The following is a 16,703-nucleotide window of genomic DNA, read 5'->3' as shown; positions in this document are numbered from 1 at the left end:
CCTCTAAAGACTGCGTAGATAGGGCGCCCGGGTGGCTCAGTTGGTTAAGCGACTGCCTTCGGCTCAGGTCATGATCCTGGAGTCCCGGGATCGAGTCCCGCATCGGGCTCCCTGCTCAGCGGGGAGTCTGCTTCTCCCTCTGACCCTCTTCCCTCTCGTGCTCTCATTCTCTCGCTCTCAAATAAATAAATAAAATCTTTAAAAAAAAAAAAAGAATGTGTAGATAAATAATAGCCTTCTCCAAATTAACATGTTCACATTTGAATTCTTCGGGACTCCCACCCAAACTTTCTTGCCCCAGATGAGAACCACTGCCCTAAATCAATCACTTCTCACCACCTTTACCTAAATCCAAGCTACCTTCAGCTTTCACCTGGAATAGGGCAACATCCTGTTCCCATGCCTGCCTTCCTAAGGTTTACTCTCAAAAGAGCAGCCACGGATCCTTTCAAAAGATGTCAAACCTTGTCACTTTTTGCTCAAAATCCTCTGAAGGCTCGAGATTGCCTTTTTTAAAAATGCTGGTGTCCTTATCACAGCTTACAAGGTCCTACATGATCAGGCCCTTGCCCACCTCTCCCGCCACTGTCCCCCCGCCTTGCTCCCCCGCACGATGGCCCCCTTGCTGGTCTTCAAGAACGACAAGCAGACCCCGAGCACACACCCTTTATACCCACTCTTCTCTTTGCAGACAGGCTCTTCCACAGTTGTTCAGAGGCTCACCTACTACATGTCGGTCTGAGCTTAAATGTCACCTCCTTGGGGAGGGCCTTCCCAGCGAAAACACCACCCTAGTCACTATCCCCTTCTTTTCTTTTGCCTTCAAGGCATTTAGTACCACCCGGCATTAGGTCCTTGTCTTACGTGTGAGTAGTGAGGTTCACTTCCCTGCCAGCCTATGGAATCATTCAAACAGGCCAATCACATCTTCCCAGAGTCAGGGCACCGTCCCACCCTCTCCTGATATTGCAAAGCCCGTGTCCCACAGTCCCTGGCTGCTCAGTCTGCACGGCATCTCATGGAGGGTGGTAGCCCCCTGCCCTGGGCTGTGAGTACATGTGACTGACTAATAAACCGCTGTCCATATCATCTGTCCCGGGGCAGATGTTGTGTCAGGCCACCCCCATAACCCTGTGGCACAAATCCCTCCCTCACCAATGGGGCAAATTAGGAGACAATTCGAACAATGTATAAAGGAACATAGAAATCTTATAACTGTGCCGTGCCTGGGTGGCTCAGTCGGTTAAGTGTCCAACTCTTGGTTTCGGCTCAGGTCATGAGCTCAGGGTCCTAGGATGGAGCCCCGTGTCGGGCTCCCCCCTCAGCGGGGAGTCGGCTTCCCCTCTCTCTCTCCTTCCGCCCCTCCCCCTGCTCATGCACTCTCTAAAATAAATAAATATTTAAAGAAACATAAAAAATTAAAATAAAAAAAAGAAATCTCTTCATGCTAAAGCCCATCAGATGGGAACCGAGCTGTTACTTGGCTCTGAGTCTTCTCTTCCCCAGGATAAACATCACTCAGTGCCTCCAGTACACACACAGGCCTTGACTTTGAGACTGTCCACCCTCACGTGCTACTCGAGAGATCTAGGTCATATGTGCCTTGCAGTACAGAGCCTACAACGAAGCGTAGGCACTTCCTGTCACAAGTGGGCTGGCCACTAGAGTGAAAACATCACCGCTCCAAAGTTGACAAAATTTCTGGAGTCAAATCAGAACCCTGTGGCTTCCACTCACCCTGGCCAGTTCCCCTCCTCTCTTGGAATCTTGGTTTGCTCATCTGGAAAATGGGAATGACAGCAAGACTCTCACAAGGTTTTCTGGAGGCTCAACCGAAAGCACGTCTGTATGGTGTCTGGCCCAGAGTTGCTGCTCATTAAACACTTGCTGTTTTGCTATTATTACCACGATCAAGTAGGACAAGACAAATGGTACCCAGGAGTGAACAGGGGCTGGGGGTGGAGGGCGGGCAAGAGTGAGTTGAGGATGAGCACAGGCAGCCTGGGCTTCCAAATGGACTCTCTGGGGAGAGGGTGCTACTGCTGAGTCCCGGCTCCAGCTGCATGGACAGTGAACCATCTTCAGGCTCCATAACAGGAGTTCAATGACCAAAACCATGTTATCTGTTTTATGCTTCTGTCCATGAGACAGAAAGAAAAAAAAAAAAAACCCTTTTAGTTTAGTTTTGTTTTGTTTTCAAAATCATGAAGCCAAAATGGTCATGACATAGCACAAGGATCCAACCAACTGAAATCCATGATGGGAGCAAGGTGGGGGAAGTCACAGAAATAGAAATTGCCGCACATCTGACTTCAGGAGTATTTTTAAGTCTCCTTAGAAACAGCCTCCCTGTGGGAATATTCATATTTAGGACTGATTATTTCATAAATGTCTTCAATCTGATCCAGGAAAAAAAAAAAACTGTTGTCACCAACACCAGTAAATTTTTTTTGGCAAGAAAATGATGTTCGGTTCTATTTTCAGCTTGCAAAATTATGGATTTTGTAGTGTTCCACCTGCCATTCATTTAAAAAATAATTAGTTAAGAATGAAAACTATTTTTTCCCTTTGGGGAAACTCCAATATAATCTGGAAGAGATCCTATGTTTATGATGTAGTTGCACAGAGTTGAATGTCTTAGTTTTTATGAGCAGTAAGCTGCATCAATTAAAACAAATGGTAAGAGCAAAAGATTTTGATTCCAGTTATATTACACACAGTACTTCAAACGGCCCATAGTCACTCAACAAATCCTAAGTAAATCAATGGAGCGAATGGGGGCTGGGCCCTCGCTCAGCGCCAGGTCCTACATTCAGGGAGAGAGCCTGAATGAAGCTGTGTGGCTGACAGGCTCACAGCTGCTGCAGAGCCACGGCCTTGGAAACGAGAAGTCCAGTAGGTGGAAAGGACAAGGGTAGAGAGTAACAATAGCTCCAAGGGCTAGGACCAGTCCTAGCTGCAGTGGCCCGGTCCATGTCCGCCTCCTCCAACTCACTCACTTGCTCATCTCAGGTGTCCCTCTGGCCCCTGCTATTAGTGCCCACAATCTCTCATCTGTTCAGGTGAGGTGCTTAACACACAAGCGACTGGTTGGCCTGGAGCAAGTCATTGCACCCCTCTGAGCCTCCATTTGCTCACACGCCAAATGGGGACACTAAGTGCACCTATACCTTATATGGCTGGAACACAGCCAAGTTCACTTGTTTACTTACCGTCTATGGCAGTTTTTGCACTACAAGGCGGAGTTGAATAGTTGGGACAGACTCTTTGTGGCCCAGAAAGCCTAAAATATTTACTATTTGGCCCCTTACAGAAAAAGTTTGTAGATCCCTGCTCTAGAATGCCCCCCCCCTTTCTCCTGCTTCAATAAATCCCACTCATCTATTAAAATTCAGCTCAAGAGTCCTCTTCTCCAGGAAACCTTTCTAGACCTTTCACCCCACCATCCCTACAAGGAAATTTGAGCCTTCCTCTTATATGCACCCCACCCCCACTCTGCACTCAGTTCATGGCCCTGTGAAGCACTAATCATACTGAGTGGGAATTATCCAAGACAGTGACCTCCCTGAGGGCAGGGACTGTGGCTCATTCATCTATGGACCCTGAACACCAGCACACAGGGCTCGACCCAGAAATGGCACTAAATAAATCCTGATGGAATGAACGGACTTGGCTGTGTTGTATTTGTAGTATCACACAACCCTCCACCACCTACTAGTCAACAATCCCATGGCACTTGTTGAAGTCAAGGGCATGGCCCATCAGTGAGAATGACGACCACTTGAAGCTATTCTCCAGCAACCAAGTGTGGCTGAAGAGACATCAACAAGAGTCCAACCTGCCCCTGCTGCTTGCAGAGAAGGTTCATCCACCAGGCCTACTGCCCTAGAAGCTTTTTTCAGCCCTGAGCATGGCTTGCCCAGGGGTCTGTTGGCTGAGCCACATCACAGGCTGTTGGGTCCTCTTGTCTCTCCAAAGGGCTGACCTCCTTCACTCCAACTCACCACACCTTGGTTTGGCCCATCACCCACCAGTTGAGCCACACCCACAATGTCTTGAGTACAACCTCCTAGTGGTATGCTAGCATGTCCACGGGCCTGATTTTTGGCCTTGACATTTTCTTCTCGGGTACTAATCTTAGTATCAGGGATAAGGAACAGTGCCACAGGAAAAAAGCACTGGACTTGGAGTCAGAAGACCCAGGTGTTACTACTGGCTCCCCTACTTTCTAACTGTGAGAACCTTGGGCAGCTCAGGCCTCACGTTCCTTTTCTGTAATTTGGAGACAATAATGCTACCAGATCAGAGGAAGTGAGACCGTAGGAGTGAAAATGCTCTTTGCTCCGGGAAGTAGTAATTCTCCAATGATAGGAACATGGCCCCTCTCCCAGGAAGACATTTCAGAGTCATCTGAGGGGCTTTTTCAAACCATATCCAGCTCTGGGGAGAGCTGGAATATTGTCTTCTTCTCTTGAGATTCAGAGCTGTGGTGAAGCACCTTGGCCCACTGGAGGGGTGTTGTCACTTAAGGGTCTGGGGCAAGATGAAGGTTGAATGGCGCCACTCTGGTGCTGGACAGATGGAAGTGGACACAACTGTCAGTGCTGAAGAAAAGGCCAAGAAGGAATGGGGCTCCAGTGATGTTTTCCCAACTTTTTCATGTCATGGCATCTACACAGAATGCCAACCTTACGTGGCATGCTGGGGCAAACAGCTGAGGCTGCTAGCCACCACAGGCAAGCCAAGCCCACATTCCCGGCCATTAAGAGGGCTGAGGAGAACAACGTGTTGAACACACCTTAACTCATTTTTTTCAGCACATCCTTTGGAAGCTGTGCTCAAGCAAGAGCTGCTAACTTCAAGATATCGGCCTACCTTTCAGGGGCAAATAAGCCAGCTGTAGCCACCTCCCCCAGGACCAGCATCAAGCATGTACCTTAATCATTTCCCCCCTGAGTCAAAGCCGTGTCCCACCATTTTAAAAAGGTTGCCAGTCCTGCCATTGCTCTTCACTTTGGTCTGGGACTAGAGGTCACCTTAGGAACACCCCCAGCTTTGAAGGTGCTTCTTGGCCATCTGGCCCAAGTCCACCATCAGCCTCCTTCAACTTCCTCATTTATGAAATGATAAGAAGAGTACCCATCCTAAAGGGTCACTGTGGGAATTAATAAAAAAAAATTACTTTCATTCATTAAATAGTTGAGTGCCTACTATGTGTGAGACATTGTGCTAGTCAGTCAACGGGTATATAGTGGGACCACCTAGGCTAACATCCTAGTAGAAATTAGCAAATGCTCTATAATTGTTAGTTATAGTAAGGAAAATGCTGGTTAGACCATCCCATTGTAAGTGTTTACTAGCCCCTGAGGTATATTCCAGCACCCGGATCACCCACGTGGGCACAGCAACACAATATAATCACTGTGACCACTGTACCTAATTTAATCCCTTCATTCAACAAATGTGTGTGGGGGCCTCCCCTGTGGAGATACTCTGTCTGGTGCTGTGGAACCAGTCTTCCTAAACCTGGTTCTTCAGCAAAATGATCTGGGAAAATTCTGTATGTATGTATGTATGTATGTATGTATGTATGTATGTGTATGTGTGTGTGTGTGTGTGTGTGTGTGTGTATAGTAGTATAACATATAGTGCAATACATTCATCATATACATATTATACTCCCAGACCTATAGAATCTCGATCACCAAGGTCAGAGAAATCTGTCTCTTTGAAGGCTCCAGTGATTCTGAGAACCAGCCCAACTTCATAATTGATGTGATGGAGGAAAAAAGAGAGGAAGGCCTAAATCCTACCCCCAAGGAAGTTGTTGGGGGAGGCACGCCTGTATGAAAGTTAACATGGCCTGCTTTGGGCTCTTCATGGGACAAGTAAACTAGTATAGAAGTGTAGAGCATGTTTGTTAGGGGCTTTTGAGAAAGAGATTTCATAGTAGAGACAGACCTCAGAAAACGAAGGATTTCTTAGATCTGAAGAGTGGAGGGACCAGACCCAAGGCAGCAGCAGACGGCAATAAATTCAGACCGGTGCTCACGTTCAAACTTCTCACATTTCTTTACGAACTTGGTGACTGATGAGTGAGAGCTCTCCCAAGTGCCGTGGTGGTAGTGCCTGAGCACTCCACGTGCTGAGGAAAAGCCCAGGCAGAGAGCTGGGAGGCAGGTCCCTCTTCTGCTTGAAAAATGTCAGCAGGCAAACTCTGAGATCCTGGGAACTTCTCTTTTCTGATTATGACCACTCCTGCCTGCTTGTTTAAAGATGAGGCCAAGTCACTAGTGCTCCATCTCATTAGCCCTCTGACACCTTGGGGAAAGCCACTAGTCAGTCCCTACCTCATTTTCAAAGCCCATACACAATAAGGATCCTTCCCCCTCTTCCTTCAGCTGATATTTATGGAGGACCTTGAGTCAGGCACAGTGCTAGGAACTGGATGGATTTGGAAAGAAGGACTAATTCAAGATCAAACAAATACAACACAGAAAGTATAATTTCAAATAACTGTTTAGGATTTCTTCCTGCTTGTTTTTCTAGATGAATTTTGCTAGCAATTTGTCACATCTCACAAAGTATCCCACAAGGCCTTTAACTGGCATGTACTGACACTCTACATTAGCTCAGAGACTACGGTAATCCTTCCCATGTTTTGTCTTTCCAACTGGAACAAGGTATCTCTCCGCTCATTTATTTAGGGCCTTCTATTCCTCCCTTTTGGATTTCATAATTTTATTTAAATAAAACTCATGTCCCAAATTCGATTAATGTCCAAGTATTTAACATATTCTGTCTCCGTTGCAAATGAATTCTCGTCTTCATTATATTCTTCAGTTGTTTGCAACCAGGAACATGACTATTTGTGTTAATTTGCCTTGAATTGCAAGATGTTTGTTAACCTCGGGCACCTGGGTGGCTCAGTTGGTTAAGCGACTGCCTTCAGCTCAGGTCATGATCCTGGAGTCTCGGGATCGAGTCCCACATCGGGCTCCCTGCTCAGCGGGGAGTCTGCTTCTCCCTCTGACCCTCCCCCCTCTCACGCTCTCTCTCTCTCTCTCATTCTCTCTCTCAAATAAATAAAATCTTTAAAAAAAAAAAAAGATGTTTGTTAACCTCATTTATACCAACTAGTATATGATGACCTTGTATGTTCTAGAAGTGCAATTTTTCTGGGGTACCCCCCCAGTATCTATCGCAGTACCTGGCATACAATAAGTGCTGGGCCTACTGAAGAATATATGGCTTTCTTTGCTGATGGTGCTCATCTAATTTCTTTTTCCTTACAAATGACTATGGCTTAGATTTCTAGTACAATGTTTAAAAAAATGAAAGAGTCCTAACTCTATCAGTTGTAATTTTTCCTATTTCTTTGGCACTCTCTTCTCTATAAAAGATAGCATTAGATTTTATATTTAAATATATGAAAATCAGACTCTTTTGAGGGCTAAATACGCTGTCCAAGAATAGTTGTTCCATTTATTAGAGGCCTTTTCAACATCTATTGAGATACCATTTTAACAGTGTTTGCATATTAATATGATGAACTGTCATAATAATTTTAATTTTACCAGCTTATCTTGTGCCCCTGGATTAAATATCACTTGGTCAGAGATAAATTTTTAAGTGGAATTATTTTCTGTTTATAATTGTTAATAAATGAATACCTATAAGTAAAGCTGGCCTATAATTTTCTTTTTTTGTACTTTTTACCAATTTGGGGGTTGAAATCCTATTTCCTCAACAAGTAAATTGGGAATTGAGTAAACCGCATCAATCTGACTTTAAAAACAATTTAGAGGAGACAGGATTTTTTCATACTTGTAGAGAGTACAGTATAGGGAAATATTATAAGCTTTTTAGCCAGATAGATCTCAGTTCAAATCCTAGCTCTACCACTTACATGCTGTGTGACTCAGCCAAGTCATCTAACTTTTCAAAGCCTAGTATATGAGCTGTAAACTGGTGTTACTAATAGCTCCCATATATAATCATTGTGTGGATCAGAACCTATAGATGTGTGTGTGTTTGTAAAATGATCTAGTCCACGGTAGGTGGTCAAAACATACCATGGCTTTCAAAATTTGGGATCTTTCTATTAATATATGTGGTCCAAATACCCATGGTTTGTGTGAGTTTCACTATAAGACTTTAATAACTTCTTGTTTCTTTCTCTGTAATTGGTATGGTCATGTTTTCTGGTTAATCTTGCATGAGCTTTTATATTTTGTAATTTTGTGAGGCATCATTCCTTCCCGGTCTGATTTATCTGATCTATTAGCATACAGTAAAGAGTACTGTTTATCTGCAGATTTCTAAATCTTTTACATTTGTTGTCAGATCTCCTGTCTCATTTCTAATTTAATGAATTTGTGATGAAACCACGGTTCATTTTTTCAGAAACCAGCCATAAGGCTTATCAGCTTTTTCTCCAGTTTATTTCTACCTTTAGGTTTATTACTTCTGCCCACTCTTTCTGGCTGCTGACATTGCTCCTATTCAAAAACATCTAGATGCAAGCTTAATTCGTTATGCTTTGCCTTTCCTATCTTAGCAACATAAACAACTAGCATAATGCATCTCCCTCTAAGCACCACTTTGGCAACATCCCACAGTATTTTGATTTGTTCATATTTATGTTTGTTTTGCTTATTAAAAAGTCTGGGTTATTCACTTCTCTCAGAAGATATTATTTAAGAGAGCATGTTGTTAATTTCCCTTATTTATTTCATTATGGCTTCATAAAGTGTTTTTTAGTACTTTTGTCTTTTTATATTTTCAAAATATGTATCTAAATCTAGGCATATCATTAATTTTTATGAATGATCCGCATGCATTTGCAGAGAAATTTTATCACTACTTTAAGAGTAAATAATGTGATTAGTTTGAAATTTATGCTGTCATTTTTAATTAAAGTAAGAGCAAGAGGACCCTGAAAAATGTGCATTTTCTTCTTTAGATTCTAATCTTAGAGTTATGGGAACTCTTCCAAAGGAAAATGAAATGCTGTTAGTTAATTTCCTAATGTTGCCACTTAACATAAGAATGACAGTTAGTCTAAACAAAATATTTTAATGTGTTAATTCTAACTAAATGGTATTTAAACTTGGGAACACAGTGAAATCTCATTTTAGTAGTATCAAAATACACCAGTGTTGCAATATGTTCCTCTTCTAGATAATAGCCGTTGACAGGGGGGAAAAAAATCCACATAATTCTTTTCTGACAGCTGACCAGTACTTTCCAGTGTCTATCCATAGGCTATTAATGGGGGAGGGAAGGCTTCAGAGGTCAGATACATTGGAAATGCTAGTTTACACTAAGGTTTCCTTACTGCAAAATTTCTTAGGGTCTTTATGTACTAATGGAGATTATGATTTTCTTAAAAAGGGATATAGGTCCCCCAATATTTGACCACGGAACCCGTCATTGCTAACTATGTTGAAGCACTAGTATTTTCATGGAATACACTTTGGGAAACACTATTGGTGAATAACAAAAGCAGTTTTCTAAAGTTCCCCCAAGCAAACACAATTGCCCCAGCAGGAGGCCCACTGAAGTCAAGCAGGGGATAGTTCTCGCAGAACCCTAAGAAAAATTATTTCTCACCAGGAAGCTGGGGCAAAACAAATGCAGAGGATATGGGGGCAGGTAGTGAAAAGAGCGCACTGGTGACTGTTCTACAGACTCCAAAGGGTGTCCACTCCTTAGGACCAAAAGCAGAGACTGTCCCAGGTCAAACTGAGCTTTAGATAGCAGAGGAAGAAGAACAACCTCATGCTATAAGAAATATGTCCCTTCTTGGAGGTTCACAACCATGCAGTTACATACAGTGCCTTCCCCCGCTCCTCATCATGGTCACCTCAGACCTCACGAGTGCTCCCTCCCATTCACTGGGGACTCCCAGGCTCACACTCCACCGTAAGTCCCACCTGCCCTCAAAATGACTTCCGTGTGCCCGTGGATAACATGTCCGACCTGTGGCCTCTCAGTTCCCTGCTCTCCTCATCTCCAGAGGTCACTTCCATCTATCCATGTAGACCTCTAGAATTTGTACTCACCTGGAACAGCTTAACTCTAATGGCTTCAGTTCAAAGAGCCCATTTTCTGGTCACTAGTTTTCTCAGCCTGTGACTCTCACACTTCAGCACTTAGAAAGTGGAGAAGTCAGAAGATGACGAAGGCTCCGTGAAGTCTCTTAGGCCACTCTTGCTTCCGTCTTAGATACTGGAGTCCCTGACTTCACTCTTTTGGCAACATCCTTAACTTCTGCGCTTCCTTTTCCTTCTCTTTCTCCCACCTGGCAAACCTCCAACTCTAGGTCAACATGGCAGATCATATGTCATGGAACCATATGGACTGGTGTTACTACATATTCATGCTGTCCAACCTTATTTGTGTCTTCACCCTGGCCAACAACCCTTTCATATGCCCTGCTCCAGTTTCTCTCCGATTCCTCAATATAGCTCACTTCATCTTCTCACCTGTTTCCTTACACTTGACCTTGCTACCTGTAAAATACAGCTCCTGTTACCACCCCTTCACCTGCTCGTCTCCAGATTACCCTGAACTACTTACTGTTCTCAGAAGACATCATGGTCTGTCTTGTCACTGGGACTTGGCAAGGGCTGTTTCCTCTTCCTGGAATGCCTCTCTCCTACCTTGGTTAAAACTTACCTCTCCTTTCATCTTGGCATTGCTTCTCACAGAATGCTTTACCTGACTCCCTACTCCCAGGCTAGCTTAGGCGTTCTCATCATTGTGTATATCACCTTGCATCATGATTTCCTCAAAACCCAGCCATTTCAACCCAAAAACTACCAGACCTGCCTTGAAAGCAGGGGCCGTTCTTGTTCACTCTTGGAGCCCTAATATGCAGTGGTCTAAGACAGTCCTCAACCCAGGTGTGATGAATGAGTGAGCCTAGTGCCATTAAATACCATTACAGATAGGAGTGAATCAAATCTAAAATGATTTAGAAGAGCATGTTAGACTTTACAGGTGTATAACGTCTTTTCCTCCTACTTCACATAACTAACTTCTAATTACCCTTCAGGATTCAAGTCAAATGTTAACCCTTCCAGAAAGCTCTCCAGCCAGCCTGCGGCCAGAGTCAATGCCCCTCGTCAGGGCTACCACAGCCCCCAGCACTAACCTTACTCACTATATTGTAATTAAATACTTACATGGTGGTCTTTCTATCTAAAAGTGCGAGTTTTCTGAGGGCAAAGAAAGTGCCTTACATTTACATTTATCCATGGACCAGAGGTCCCCAAGACCACCCCCAGGTTCAAAGATCTGCTAGGAGGACTCACAGGACTCCACAGATTGTTGCGCTCACGGCTGTAATTTATTGCAACAAAGGGATACAAAGCAAAATGGGCAAAGGGTGAAAAAGCACCTGGGGTGAAGTCCAGGGGCGAAACCAGATGCAAGCTTCCAAGAGTCCTCTACCAGGGAAGTCACACTAAACATGCTTAATTCCTACAGCCACAAGTTGTGACTAGTCAAGTGAAATGCTGTCTACCAGGGAAACTCACTCGGCTAAATGTCCAAGGTTTCTCTTTGGGGGATAGTAATGTAGACACTCTGCCAAGCACCTATCAAAATTTCAGACTCCCTGAATTCAGCATAAACCACATTGTTTGTACAAACAGTTTAGGCACCGTGAGCCTTCTTATCATTTAGGGAATGTTGGGAACCCTCCTGAAATCCAAATTCCCTGAAACCAGCCAGGGACCCACCTTGTAAGCAGGTTTGTGAAGGACAGCCGTCAGGCCTGCCGTGCTCACTCTTCTCGGCATAATCTCTAACACTTCACACTGAGCCTGGCCCACGGGAGGCATTCACTAAGTGTAGGAAGAATGAATAAATGTCAGACATTTAAGTAGTCAATTTACCCTGGCAATCCCATGACTTTTCACCATCACTCCACAATGTCTGCGTTACTGTTCTAATTGTCGACAAGAAACTGGCTGAGAGGTTAAACAACATGTCAGGTAAAATGGCAAGACTAGGATTTGAACTTCTGGCTGCATTGTGCACTTTCCCACAACAGCCCACCCAGTGAGGAGTACACAAGCAGCTCACGAGTGGAGTCGGGCGGAAGAAACCGCATGGCTAGACAAACACACACACCCACAGAAGCTACTCAACTTGCAGGACACATGCCAAAGAAATTTCCCAAAGTTTTCAAGAGGCATTCATGCGGTGCCTGACGTGGAAGTTGCTAGGTCCTCTTCTGGTTTGCAGCCACTCTCCTGAGTCCGCCACTTAGGAGGGCGATGGCTAAGTTACACCCCGCACGACCACATAGAACTCGGGCACACGCCAGATGCATAGCTGTGCCTGTCAGGCTAAGCAGACACAAGCCCACCAAAGGGGTCCACTTGGGACCTGGCCCAGGGATGGGAAGTTGGAAGTAGCCAAATCTCCCGGGTCCTCAGGCCCTACTTTGGGAACGTTCATTCACCCTTGCCAACTTCCCCACAAAAACATTCTGACTGTGTCGACCCTCATACCCAATGATGGAGCTGACTTTGAGCCTATGCACTGACTCATCTAATGAGCTGGGTGTCATGGATGTTCAGGAAAAACCTTTCAAATCACTATGAAGCAACCTTTATGTATCCAGTTCAAGGTCAAGTTCTTTGCCTTCTATTCAGTGCCTGCTCTGGCCAGCATACTACCCTGGGCCTTGGGGCTATGGAGATGAACAAGTTCCAGTCACCATCCTTGAAGACTGTGTCATAGAGTAAGGGTCCAACAGTGACGTTCCCTCGCTCTCCTCCCCCAAGATGAACTCTAGGGACTGTCCTTTCCTGATGCAGAGCTGAAAGGACCCACTGGAATCGACATCAACAATAATAACAATGACAACCACTGTTTATTAAGCACTTGCTGGGTGCACCAGGCACTGTGTTAAGCACATTACATGCATCATTTCTTTTATTTCTCACAAGAGCCCTGTGAGGTAGGGAGTCGTATTGGCCCCATGGTGCAGAGAAGCAAACAGGCTCAGAGGGGTTAAGTAGCTTTCTCAAGCCCAAACATCCAATAAGTCATAAAGATGGGATTCAAACCCACTTCTACTCGACTACAAAACCCAAGTCACTACCCACCTCTCTCACTGCCTTAGAGAAGCTTGTGTGGAAGTAGAGAAGGCCAGCTGAAGAAACAAGGCAGCGGGATCTAGCCAATCTGTCCCTCCCCCCCAAACCCAGGGCCTATTCCTGCACTAAGGACAAAAATAGTGTGGTCACGGCAGGTCCACACTGGGTCCAAAGAGAAGGTCTGTGGCCCATAGCCCATCAGCCTTTCTCACAAGAACAGCTCCCTCCATACAGACCTAAGTGTGCAGGGGATTGAACTAGTTACCAAAACTCAATACGTCGCATCTTGGCACAGGTTGGGTAAGGCTCCTGTCTCCCCAGGCCTCAGAATGTTCTGGCTGGGGTTTCAATAACAGGCATCCCTTCCGTGGGGGACCAAGTTCCAGGTTACAAAGCACTTTTGCCTGCACAACCTCGTCTGACCCTCCTGGAAACCTCCTGAGTGAGATGTGAGCCCCTCGCTTCTGATTAGAGGAAACTGAGGTTCAAGGGTGTCAAGTGACTTGTCCAGATCACAGCTGGTATGAGGCAGAGTGTGGACTCCGACCCAGGTCTTCTGATTCCAACCCTTGAGCTTGTCCATGCAAAATCACTTTTGTTACTAATAAATATAGAGCTGTCACCATCCTACCCTGCAAGTCAGGCAAAGATTTACTGAGCACCTCACTATCTACAAAGAACTGTAAGAAACACCCGGGAATCCACAAAAATAGGCGTGAGCTCTGTGCCCTCGCTTGTATCCAGAGACACTTGAGAATGGTCAGATCACTCAAAATACAACGAAACGTTAGCATATTTTTTTTAAAAGAGCTTACTACACAAAGTGTCAAATTCCTTACAGCGTTGAAAGTAGACTACACAAAGGAGGGCAGCCAATTAAGGGTACTAAGAACGGTCAGGCTTCCAGAATTGTACCATGGCGACTGAAAGGGGGAGAAAGTGTTTGTTCTGCTTATCTTAAAATGATTCTCGTATGTACCTGAAAAGAAAAAGAAAATTTAAATGTAGTTAAGACCTGTCATCATTGTGGGTCTGTTACAGATTCGTTAATCCATTTTCTCAACAAGCACTGATGTAGAACTACATGCCAGGCACTATATACTAGCTGATAGTAGGGAAGCCCAGATACTAAGAACAGTGTCTACAAAGGCACTAAAGCAACAGACAAAGGCAACTGCTCTTCTTGAAACACTTGGCTTCTGTGAAGGACATCATTCTGATTTTCATTTCATTTCTGTCTTACCGATTTTACTTTTCCCAACATTAAAAAAAAAGAGTGTCCCTCAACTTGGGTCATGCCCTTCTCTCTGCACACTCTACTCTTGTACAAGCTCATCCATAATCCATGGCTCAACTCCGCCTTCACATCTTCATCGTCAACGTCCAAATCTACATTTCCAGCATGCACCATGCATCTTTAGTCCAGACTTGTCCATCCAATGAGCTACTCTTTTTCTCCCCTTTCAGGTTTCACAGGTATCTCCAGCTTAACCCCAGTTCAAAGTGGAATCAGGCACCCACCTTACTCACTGCTCTGTCTAGTGCTTCCAGCAAATGATATCACCCAGTTGCTCCAATGAGAAACCTGGGAGTCTGACCCTTACTCCCCACATCCCACCCATCAGCAAGTCCTGTGGGTCAGCTGTGCACTCCAACTCTCTCTCAGACCTGCCCACACCACTCCATCCCCAGGGCCCCCACTCACGCAGCAGCCTGCTCACAGGTCTCCCTGCTTCTCTTCCTCCCCTTCTACAAATCCATTCTGTACTAAGTCATTCTGACCTCGCCTCCTACCCACACAGCCCTGGTGCAAGTTGTCATCTCCGTCTGTCCACAACAGGGCAGCCAGGGAATACAGGGGGTGGGCAGCAATCACACTGACCTTGTCAAGCCGTCATGCAGCTGACATCATTCCTCCGATGGCTCCCCTCTCACTGAGCGGGAAAGCTGAAATCCTTAGCCCAGCCAACAAGACTTTCCATGACCTGGGTCCCTGCGATCTCAGGGATTTCAGCTTCCACTACTCTGCCTTGCTCATTCCATTCCAACCGCCCTGGACTTGTCGTTGGGCCTTGAACATCCCTATTATCTTCCCTCCTAAGGGCCCCTGTACCTTGCTATCATCTGCCTGGGACACTCTTTTCCATCAGGCTTCCGTCTCCCGCTTCCTTCAGGCCTTTGCTGAAACAGGGCCTTCTGCTTGAGCTCCTCCATCAGGACTCTATGTAAACAGGCACCCTTTCCCCCAGGGCACACTCCCGGACCGCTGCTGCTTCTCTATTGGTACCTGTTGCTTTCTTTACTATACCTCCCCCACCAAGCAGGTACGTACACGCACACATGCATGCACGCATGCACAAATATAAATCCCACGAGGGCAGGGACTTTTTTTAGTCTGTTTTATTCCCTGACTTACGCCCAGAACCCAGGACAAACACTGGAATGTAGTAAATGCTCATTAATTATTTGGGGAATGCATAGTAACCACATTGACCTTTACAAAATGTAAATGCGAATCGGATCATGTTACCCCAGGCCTACACTCCTTTAATGACTTCCCATTGCCACAGAAAAGGTGCAAAGCCAGCATCATCTCGGGCCACCCTCCACTCTCTCTCCTGCTCCAGCCCTGCTGGACTTGCAGTTCTCTAGCATGTTGCTGTTTCCTCCGCTGATGGGCCCTCTCATCTGTGGATCCCTCCACCAGCAATGCTCTCCTCCCTTCTCATCAGAGACCAACCCCGCCACATCCTTCCCATTCCAGCTGAAAAGTTGCTTTCTTGGGGAAGCCTTCTCCAAATCCCTAGACTTAGGGCAGCCCTGCCAGTCTTGTGCATCTTCTCTGCAGCCTTTCTCCACTTCTCTTATTAATGGATTTCTGTTTAGCTCCTCAATGTTCTGTCTCCCCTAATAAACCATGAAGATGGAGATCATATCTATCTAATTCAGTACTCTGGTGCTAATAGGCACATAGTGGGTACTCAGTCAAGATGTGTTAACCGGCTGCTAAAAGCATGTGCCTGGTGATGCACCTCAAGCCATATGCACTTCTGTAAACATAAGGTCATGGGTCTAGTGCACCCTGGGACCGATACACGGATTAGTCTGAGAACCAGAAAAAGAGCTCCCTAGAGCTCAGGCCAAATTAAGACTTTGCAGGGCTCAAGAACTCAAGGTACCGGCTCTGCTCAGGAGCCCACAGGCTAAGCGAGACCACCACCTTCCTTCCGTGAGATCTAAATCAGTGCTGTAAACACCCGTTCCTCACAAGTGCATCTGTCACCTGAATATGAAGACAGATAGTACCCAAAACGGAGTTATGATAAATGTGTTTTCCACATTTTTTTTCTAAGCTGCAAGCAATGACTGAGATGTTTATTGTCAATATTTTAGTTGTCATGGGAGAAAATGGCATAATCAGCTATAGGTTCTATAGATAAAAATGACAGCTCGCAGAAAGGGAAAGATAAAAACACAACCACATAAAAACACCATAAATGGAACTGCACACAGTAAAAACAGACAAGGTGCAAACTTCCAGAGAATAACAAAGTACTCTCTCCAAGAAAACTTTAATTAAGTACA

Source organism: Eumetopias jubatus, unplaced genomic scaffold (genome assembly GCF_037043125.1).
Source record: "Eumetopias jubatus isolate StellerSeaLion01/CBP00866 unplaced genomic scaffold, mEumJub1_p1.0 scaffold_11, whole genome shotgun sequence".
NCBI classification, from domain to species: Eukaryota; Metazoa; Chordata; class Mammalia; order Carnivora; family Otariidae; genus Eumetopias; species Eumetopias jubatus.
The sequence above is the reverse complement of the archived record's forward strand: the minus strand, read 5'-3'. Positions refer to the sequence as shown.